Here is a 7909-nt window from a genome sequence, read left to right as displayed (position 1 = left end):
GATTTAATGTTTAGATTGGAGAGAACTGAGAGGGGCAAGGCCTCATTTCTCATCCGTGTTCATAAAAGAATGGCAGCAAAAACTCAGTGTAACCACGGCCATGACTTGGTGTGTTTGCTGAACCGGAAACATCACCACATGTGCTTGTCTATGCTACAAGCGCATGCCCCTATTTACAAGTCTTCAACTGCATCTGGGAGGGCCAGGCTCAAGCCTCCTCTTTGGCAAGTTAGATTTGTGTCCAGAAGACTGTATGTGCATGAAGTCATACCCGCCAATTCTGTAGTGATGCAGAAGTAAAAGAAGTGGGGAAAGGTTTGAGGAAGACCGGTTGCCTCACTGGAGTCCTGCTAAACTGTCAGATGACCCTTGATCTCCTGAACCTGAGCAGAACCACCTCTGTGGAGGAGGCGGAGCTAGAAGACTCAGGAAGAGGTAACTGGTGGCGCTTCAGTTATCAGGGTGTCACATCGCTCATCCTCCCCTGGAGAGCTCATGTCCATGTATATCTAAATCTGTAGATCTGTAAATCTGTAGCTCTGTATGGATGGCCACTTAGTTCAGTTTCTCTTTAAATAAAAGCATCCGTTTTAATTAGGCAATGCTGATGCATAATTCAAATAAATCATTTATCACTGATGTGTAACAGACGTGATTGATGTGCAGGGTTTGTCTACGAATCCGTGTCATCGTCGACCACTCCTGTTGCTGCCGTAAGGGACTCCACGCCAACAGATGTCATTGCGTGCCCAGATGCCCACAACGAAGTGGTGAGTACCGTGTTTATCGTACTTGGTCGGACTGTCAGGCGAAGGTACGAAGACACCCGGAGTCGGTTACCTTGTGGTGATCACAGGCAGGCGTTGAACTTCACTTTATCACCACATCACAGCCTCGCTTCAGTGACTTCACATTTATCTGTTTCACACTCACCTGTCCAACAACAGCCTGAAGCAGCGCTTTTACCAGACGTTCGACAGACACGTCTCACTCAAACCATTGCGGTTCAACAAGGTAATTTGTCAGTCCCTAAACTTCAAAAAGCTGATATCTGTGATGACTTCAGCCCCCGAGCTCTGAGAGGCCATTATGCACCTTGCACGTTGTCTCACTTGACATTTCTCCAGTTTCCCCAGAATAATCTCTGCACAGTTTTTAACAAGGTGAAGGCTTCCATTTTTTGTAATTAAAGCAACACCACAACCATCACGATTGACTGGTTTTCTCTCTCTCTGCCAGTGCAACTGTTGTTGTCTGTCTGTTTGTCCACAGGACACAGGATAGATAGGAAGGAAGTGAGTGACTACATAGACATCAAGGCAAGAGAAATGTATTTATAGCCCATCAGGTAAAAAGAGATTCACTACTCTACTTGCCTAACCCTAACCCTATAACCTTAAACTTGTCCTCACATTGAAATCGAATGATTTACATCACATCCAAAGTCCCCATAATGTAACTGAACAGATTAAGGTCCCCACAACATGGGTAATACCTGGGCCACACACACACATTAACAGGTAGGTGATGCTTCAGGTCTACAGACAATTATGATTCAAAATGGGGAAAAAAAGGTTTTTAACAAGAGTACAGAGGAGAGACTTACAACTGACAATTGGGTTGAACTAACGCATTACTTGACCTAAAACAACACTTTAACGATGCTCTGGGCTTTAACCTGATTTACGGGTTTAACCGCTTTTATTTTAGATTGACTTCTCCTTTTTTTAAATTTATTTTATATTCTCTTTATTTATCCTGCCAATAAAGACACATAGACACAAATCACCAACAGGCTGAGAAGTGCTCACCACTCCTGGACCCAACTACCTGGTCGCTCATATCTTGTGTACATATCATTAATGCCACAAACTTAAATTAATCTCTATAAACTCAGCTGAGTGCTTTTTTTGTTCTTTGACAGCTTAATGCATCAGCACTGCCAGGGTCAAGCATGTGATACTCTGAAGATGTCACCACATCCTCGATGTCACGGAAAATAGATTTCGGTCGGTATCAATCTGAGCATCACCAGTAACTAGTAATATGAATATATTGACCAAACTCACAGTAACATCACAGACTGCATCAGTTAATTGAACGTGGAGTCTACAAGTGAAAACACGTATCACTCTAGTGATATCGTTCAGAACAACTCATCTTACAGCAGCAGAGAAAACCTTTCATTTATATGTGTTTTTTCATTTGGTGCATTTGGATTCCTCTTCTTAAGACCTCTGACCCAGATAGAAAGTAATGTTTCAGGGGTTGTAAAAAGACATCACCCTGATTTTCCCTTTTCTTTTTTCCCCTTTTAAAAGCTTCTTGTGTTTTTCAGAGATGGATTTATACCCGCTATAATCATATGAATATTTATGTGCTTATTTACTTGGATAAATGATCCAGAAACACTCCCTGGGTGAAGGTTGGCACCAAAAAGATCCTGTAAGATCTCAGCGCGCTTTGACAGTGAGACGGCATCAATCATAGTTTACTTTATCTCTCATACTGTCTAAATTTAGTGAAAGGTGACGCAATGCATCACATACTTGTTTGAAGGCAACAGCGTAGGCAAGAGCAAAAACAACATCAGCCATATCAAAACTGGATGGGTGTGGAAGGGTCCAGCCTTTTTCTCGGTGGGTGGAGGTACCAGCCTTGCCTTCCCCTTTGTACATCTTACATCTGGAATGGGCACATTTTTTCCCCTCTTTTCCAAATAACATCTGCAGCTAAAAAGCCAGACAGGTAGTTAGAGTTGATTGGTCATGGATGGATTTTCTCTCTCTCTCTTCTCTTTCTATGCTTCTCCCTCTCTCCCACCCTTTTTTTTTTCTTCTTTTTCTTTTTCTATTCTACAAAGCCCAGAGGCTAGTATTTCACTGATTACAGAGTCCCTCCATTTGAATGGTCGTTTGTGTATTGTCAGAACAAAGGGGCGAGCGGCCTCTGAAGAGGTGCTAGACAGGGGAATGGATTGGGCTCAGCGATTAGGATGAGTGGAACTGCAGGTTCAGGCTAGCTTACCAGAGCAGAGACAGATCAAGGAGGGACTCCACTCCAACTGCTGTGGGACCTTTCGTGACTGGGGGAAAAAGAGGACTCGTAGGCAGCAGCTGCACTCCAGCGCAGCATACTCTTGAACTTAAATTGTAAAGGAAAGGATCAGGAGTTTTTATAGTTGACTGATGACTAATGTAGCTCTGGATCTGCGCCGTCAGTCTGTCCCCAAGGTGCAAAGCTGAAACTTGCAGTTAAGGTCAAACGTTAAGTCCGGATTTTTATTGATTTATTTTTTTTTACCCAAAACGTTGAATATTGCCTTGAGCCCACGTTTAAAGCTGCACGTGTAAACCTTAAATAAAAAAGAGGGTCAGCAGTGACATAAAGCATCACCCTGCCTAAATGCGACGCCAGATATTTGTCCTGTTAATGAAGCGGTATTTTCAGGTTTCAGTACTTGCCAGTTAACAGGAAGAGCAAATTAGAAATTGTCTGTAATTTGTTTTCTCTTAATTATATTCGGAAAGGAAACTCTAACTTCTAACGGGATTAAGTTCCCTGGCGATGTTTTTTCTAGTGTAGAATGTGCTGCGAGCTGGACAGTGAAAAGTGGACTCTCCTCCTTTGTCCCTCATTTGTCAAAAAAGTTGCCTCATGACAGCGACGTGAAAAGTTTCTGATTGTATCTTTAAAAACACAACACACTGCTTTTTGCAAGAGGAAAATCTTTTTCAAATGTGTCTCAAATTTTGATTTAACTTCAAAGGGAGAATAATAGGATTGACTGCAGAGTATTGTAACAATGCTTTTTTTTTTTTAATGACCATTTTCAAAAGTACTTTGCTAGTAATTCCTGAATGCGATCGAGTTACCCAAGATGAGACTGATCTCAAGTACACAACAGACCACTTGCACCTGAGGAAGTGCTCCTCAGACAGCACGGTAATCAGATAAACATTAGCCTGACAGGTTTCGGCTTTGAACACTCACTTAGTACTTCTCACCCCTAACATGAAGGTAATGACTTAAAATCAAAGTCCTCATCAAATTATATGGGTGAGTCCGGGTCACACGCTTGGTGGGCTTCACTTCAGCATCCTTTTGATTCTGAAGCATCACCTTTTCAAAGCTGTTTTCAAGCTGATTTTTAATTTACTTTGGGCCTTTGTGTTGTTAATGAGATCTATAAACTGCCGTCCATCAAGGAGTGAGGATATGCTTAAATACAGAGGGACATGTAGGTGTGTTTAATAACTGCCAAATAGTCACATTTTGTGTGAATGAGTCAAAGCTTTTGGACAGTTTGAGAGTCTCACGGTAATTTTATGCCACATTACAAACAACCAGCCCCTTAATTTGGTAATTATGGCCGTCCAAGAAAACAATTATGGGGTCATTCAATTCCGGGAGGAAAAAAAAAAAAAAAAAAAAAAAAATTAAAGAGCTGACAAAAAAACACTTACATCATTTTACTTTCCAAACTTTCAGCACCAGTCCACCCAGCTCTGAAGGCTTATTATGTCATTAAGGCTCTCATATTGTTCAGCAAAGGTCTGAGAGGAGAAACAAGACTTTCTGATTACCTCTGCTCGTCCAAGGGAGTTGACATTTATCTGTCAAACATGGGCCAAAAACTCAGAACACATGGGGTCTGTCGGCCGATTGTTATTCAATTGTAGCACTGTGACACATTTTGGCAGTTTCTCTCCACTGAGCAACGGCCAAAGAATTCATCCAGGCAAGAGCGGTTCAGTGATGTCTTCAAAATGCATGCAGTCACATAAAGTTATTGCATGTGTTAGCAACTAGCAACAAGACAGCCCTTACTTTTGTTTATGTTTTTGGACAACTTTAGACTCCCTGCTGGACTGCGACGGAGCAAATCATCATTAATGTCAAACAGGCGACTGAAGTTAATGGAAACATTAATATGTTCTGCGTGCACCGCAGTGCTCAGAGATGATTTGTTGAAGAGCGACTCTTTAATTTTCACCCCCCCCCCCCCCGAGAGTGCCCGCACCCAAATTCTCTGGCCTCTTCCCTTGAAGGCAAAAACCCTAAATGGCCCTTAATGACTCCATGCAAACAACGTGTGACGGGGGACAAATTACTAAAACACTTCCCGCTTTTTTTTTTTTTTTTTTTCCCTCCTCCCTCTCCTTCAGGTGATACTTGAAAGGTCTCGGAGGTAGCTGGCTAGCTGCGCCCCTCCCTCCTCTGGCTCCTCTCTCTGTCACCTTCCACAATGTCAAGGTGTCGCGACCCCGTTGCGACCTGAACCCACGTTAGCCGTTGGACTTCGGTAGCCTTCAGAAAAAAAAAAGGGGGGGGGGCACGGTCAGCGGTGTGAAAAGGGATGTGAGTGTGTGTTTGGAGAGGCGGGGGAGGGGGTCGTCGTATACTAATGGAGTGAGGGTGATTTCAGGGAGATGAGAGGAAGAGGGCCGTCCTGTTTAGGTCTCACAGGCTTGTCGGCCTGTGACTTCTAGATTTTAAAAAGGCTTCTGGGTGGCTCATTTGAGTCGGTGGTCACCCCTCTGCATCAGTCGCCTCACCTTTGGGAATTGAATGGGACACATGCACCCCACTCCCCACCCCCACTCCCCCCAACACACACACCACAACTACCCAGCCCTCCCTCGCGGCCCTGGCACCCCTCCTTTCCTTTAAGTCAATATGTCCGTGTCAGAGATGAAAGTGCAAAGTGGGAGGGACGCGGAGGGGGTCCTGACACTAATGTAGTACACTGGGCTTCACTTACTGATCTGCCAAGTTCTTTTGTCAAGCCTTAAATGCCTGCTAGGGTCCTTTGAACCGCTGAGCGCTTGCCCGCCTTCAGATGCCTCCTCCTTTAGCTTCAATGAGATATCCTCGCTGACATTCCCACAGTCCCGTCGCCGCAGACAGACACGCATAGCTGCATGGACGCGGCGAGGTTCAAATTCAAAGGCTTGAAAAGAGTCCTGGACTCATCTAAATAACATCATTTGCCACGTTGCGGCTCTCGACTTAAAAGTTAAGTTTGTTCTCATGAGAATTGAAACAGAAAAGGCGAATGTGGCTGGAGGGAAGTCACTGAAGGCACCGTTTGAATCTGTGGTTTCAAAGCACTTTCATTGGCTGCCAAGCACAGCAAGCCAGGTAAACTAAGACCTTTAACTTGCTTGCTTGTTTTTCTCACTCCCTCACTCTTGTCAGCTAATCTCTGTGGGTAACCTTATCCCAACTCTTGAGTGGCTCCCCCTCCACCCCAAACCCACCCCACCCTCCTCCCAGCCTCAGAAACCGGACTGAAACAGCTCTCCCCATTCATAAAGCTCACTCTTGTTCTGCTCGACCAGCGGCAGCCTGCATTTGATTAATTCTCGCTGTTTTATCAGGCTATTTTTGAACTTTTTTCGAATAGTGTCAGCTGGCAATTTGTAGCAGCAGCAACTCCTTCGACTGATGTTGTGAAAATGTATTGTTGCCACCTACATCTAGAATCTTTCCCTCCTAAAAGGGTCAATTCACCCAAATCACTAAAAATAATTCCCACTTCTAACTCTGTTTTGTCATGCAGATTGTTTGGATTTTAGTTGCTTGGATTTTGAGTTTTTGCCAGCGCTATTACAATAGAGGCAAATGGCATTTCCTCCGAGCTGCTCAAAGCATTGCAAAATTACATTAAAAAAATTAAACAGCAGAAACAGTTACACCGGACAATCTGCAGAACACACTGTCAACAGTTTTCACTGGAACTACTTTAGTTGTTCCAGTCCCAGAGCCTAATAAACACGAAAGGCACGGCCAGATGACAGTGCTCTATAATTTAGAAAACATATTTTCTTTTATATAATTTGTGTGACTCAATCCTTTAAGCCGGGAACGTGTCCTACAGAGGAGGGAATTTGTTTATGTACCTGTCACTTCGCTCTCGGCGTGTAACAGCTGCACGGGTCGTTTCTCCTGCGGGTTTTGGTGCAGAAAAACTTCAACAGCTTCGAAAATGAAACAGAGACAGATATAGATACACATGAGCGGATCCTAATGAGAGACAGCGCGAGACACAGCCAATCAAGTCCAACAGGGACCTGAGGTTAAATCGCTTTGTGTGTAGTTATGACAGAAAAGGTTTTGACTACTTTGCCTTCTTTTGTGTCACATATTATTTTGCGTTGAAGTCTCTCCCTCCGACTCCTGATTGTTTAAGCTGCCAAAGCAACTGGTAATCCAAACAGCTGTGAAAACTCATCAAAATATTGTCTTGTAGGCGTTGCTAATTCCTATACTCTTAAGACACAAAATATGATTAAAAAAAAGTCCCCTAAGAAAGAAAACAGGGGCCTTCCTCTTGTTTCCCCGATATGTTTCCTCCTCCCTGTGACTCACAGGTGGCCACATCCAAGCCCGCCGCTGCTCTCTCCTTTCTCAGTTGCGGATTTATGGCCATGCTCCGAGAAGTTTGTCACAAGCATGTGCTTAAGAGGCGATGAGTGACTCCACAATGCTGGCTCCATCACAGTCGGTGTGGAGATTGTTGTTTATCGTGCCGCTTTCTTTTAAATCAGCTGTCAGGCGCCCCCTTTATTTTTGGACTTCCAGAGAAATCTGAATCGGCGTAGAGCAGCAGCTAATGTGAGCCTCATCTGATCAAACGCACCCTCAGCCTTGTGTTTGTGAAGAAATTACCTTTTGTGGATAATTACTATTTGCTCCATTTTGCTGTGATTTCCCTCCCTAAGGCAGACAAGGCTAAATTAGTCATGCTTTAAATGACATTATACATCAGTTGTGTTACAGGGATTATTAAAGCGCACTGTGGTTGACAGGATCAAGCCTTCTTGTTAGGCAGGCAGCCATGAATCACTGCTTAAACCCACATCAACCCACTTTATCCACATTCGTACGCACAGAAAAAAAAAAG

This window comes from Seriola aureovittata, chromosome 8, assembly GCF_021018895.1.
Source record: "Seriola aureovittata isolate HTS-2021-v1 ecotype China chromosome 8, ASM2101889v1, whole genome shotgun sequence".
NCBI classification, from domain to species: Eukaryota; Metazoa; Chordata; class Actinopteri; order Carangiformes; family Carangidae; genus Seriola; species Seriola aureovittata.
This window is presented reverse-complemented; position numbering follows the sequence as displayed.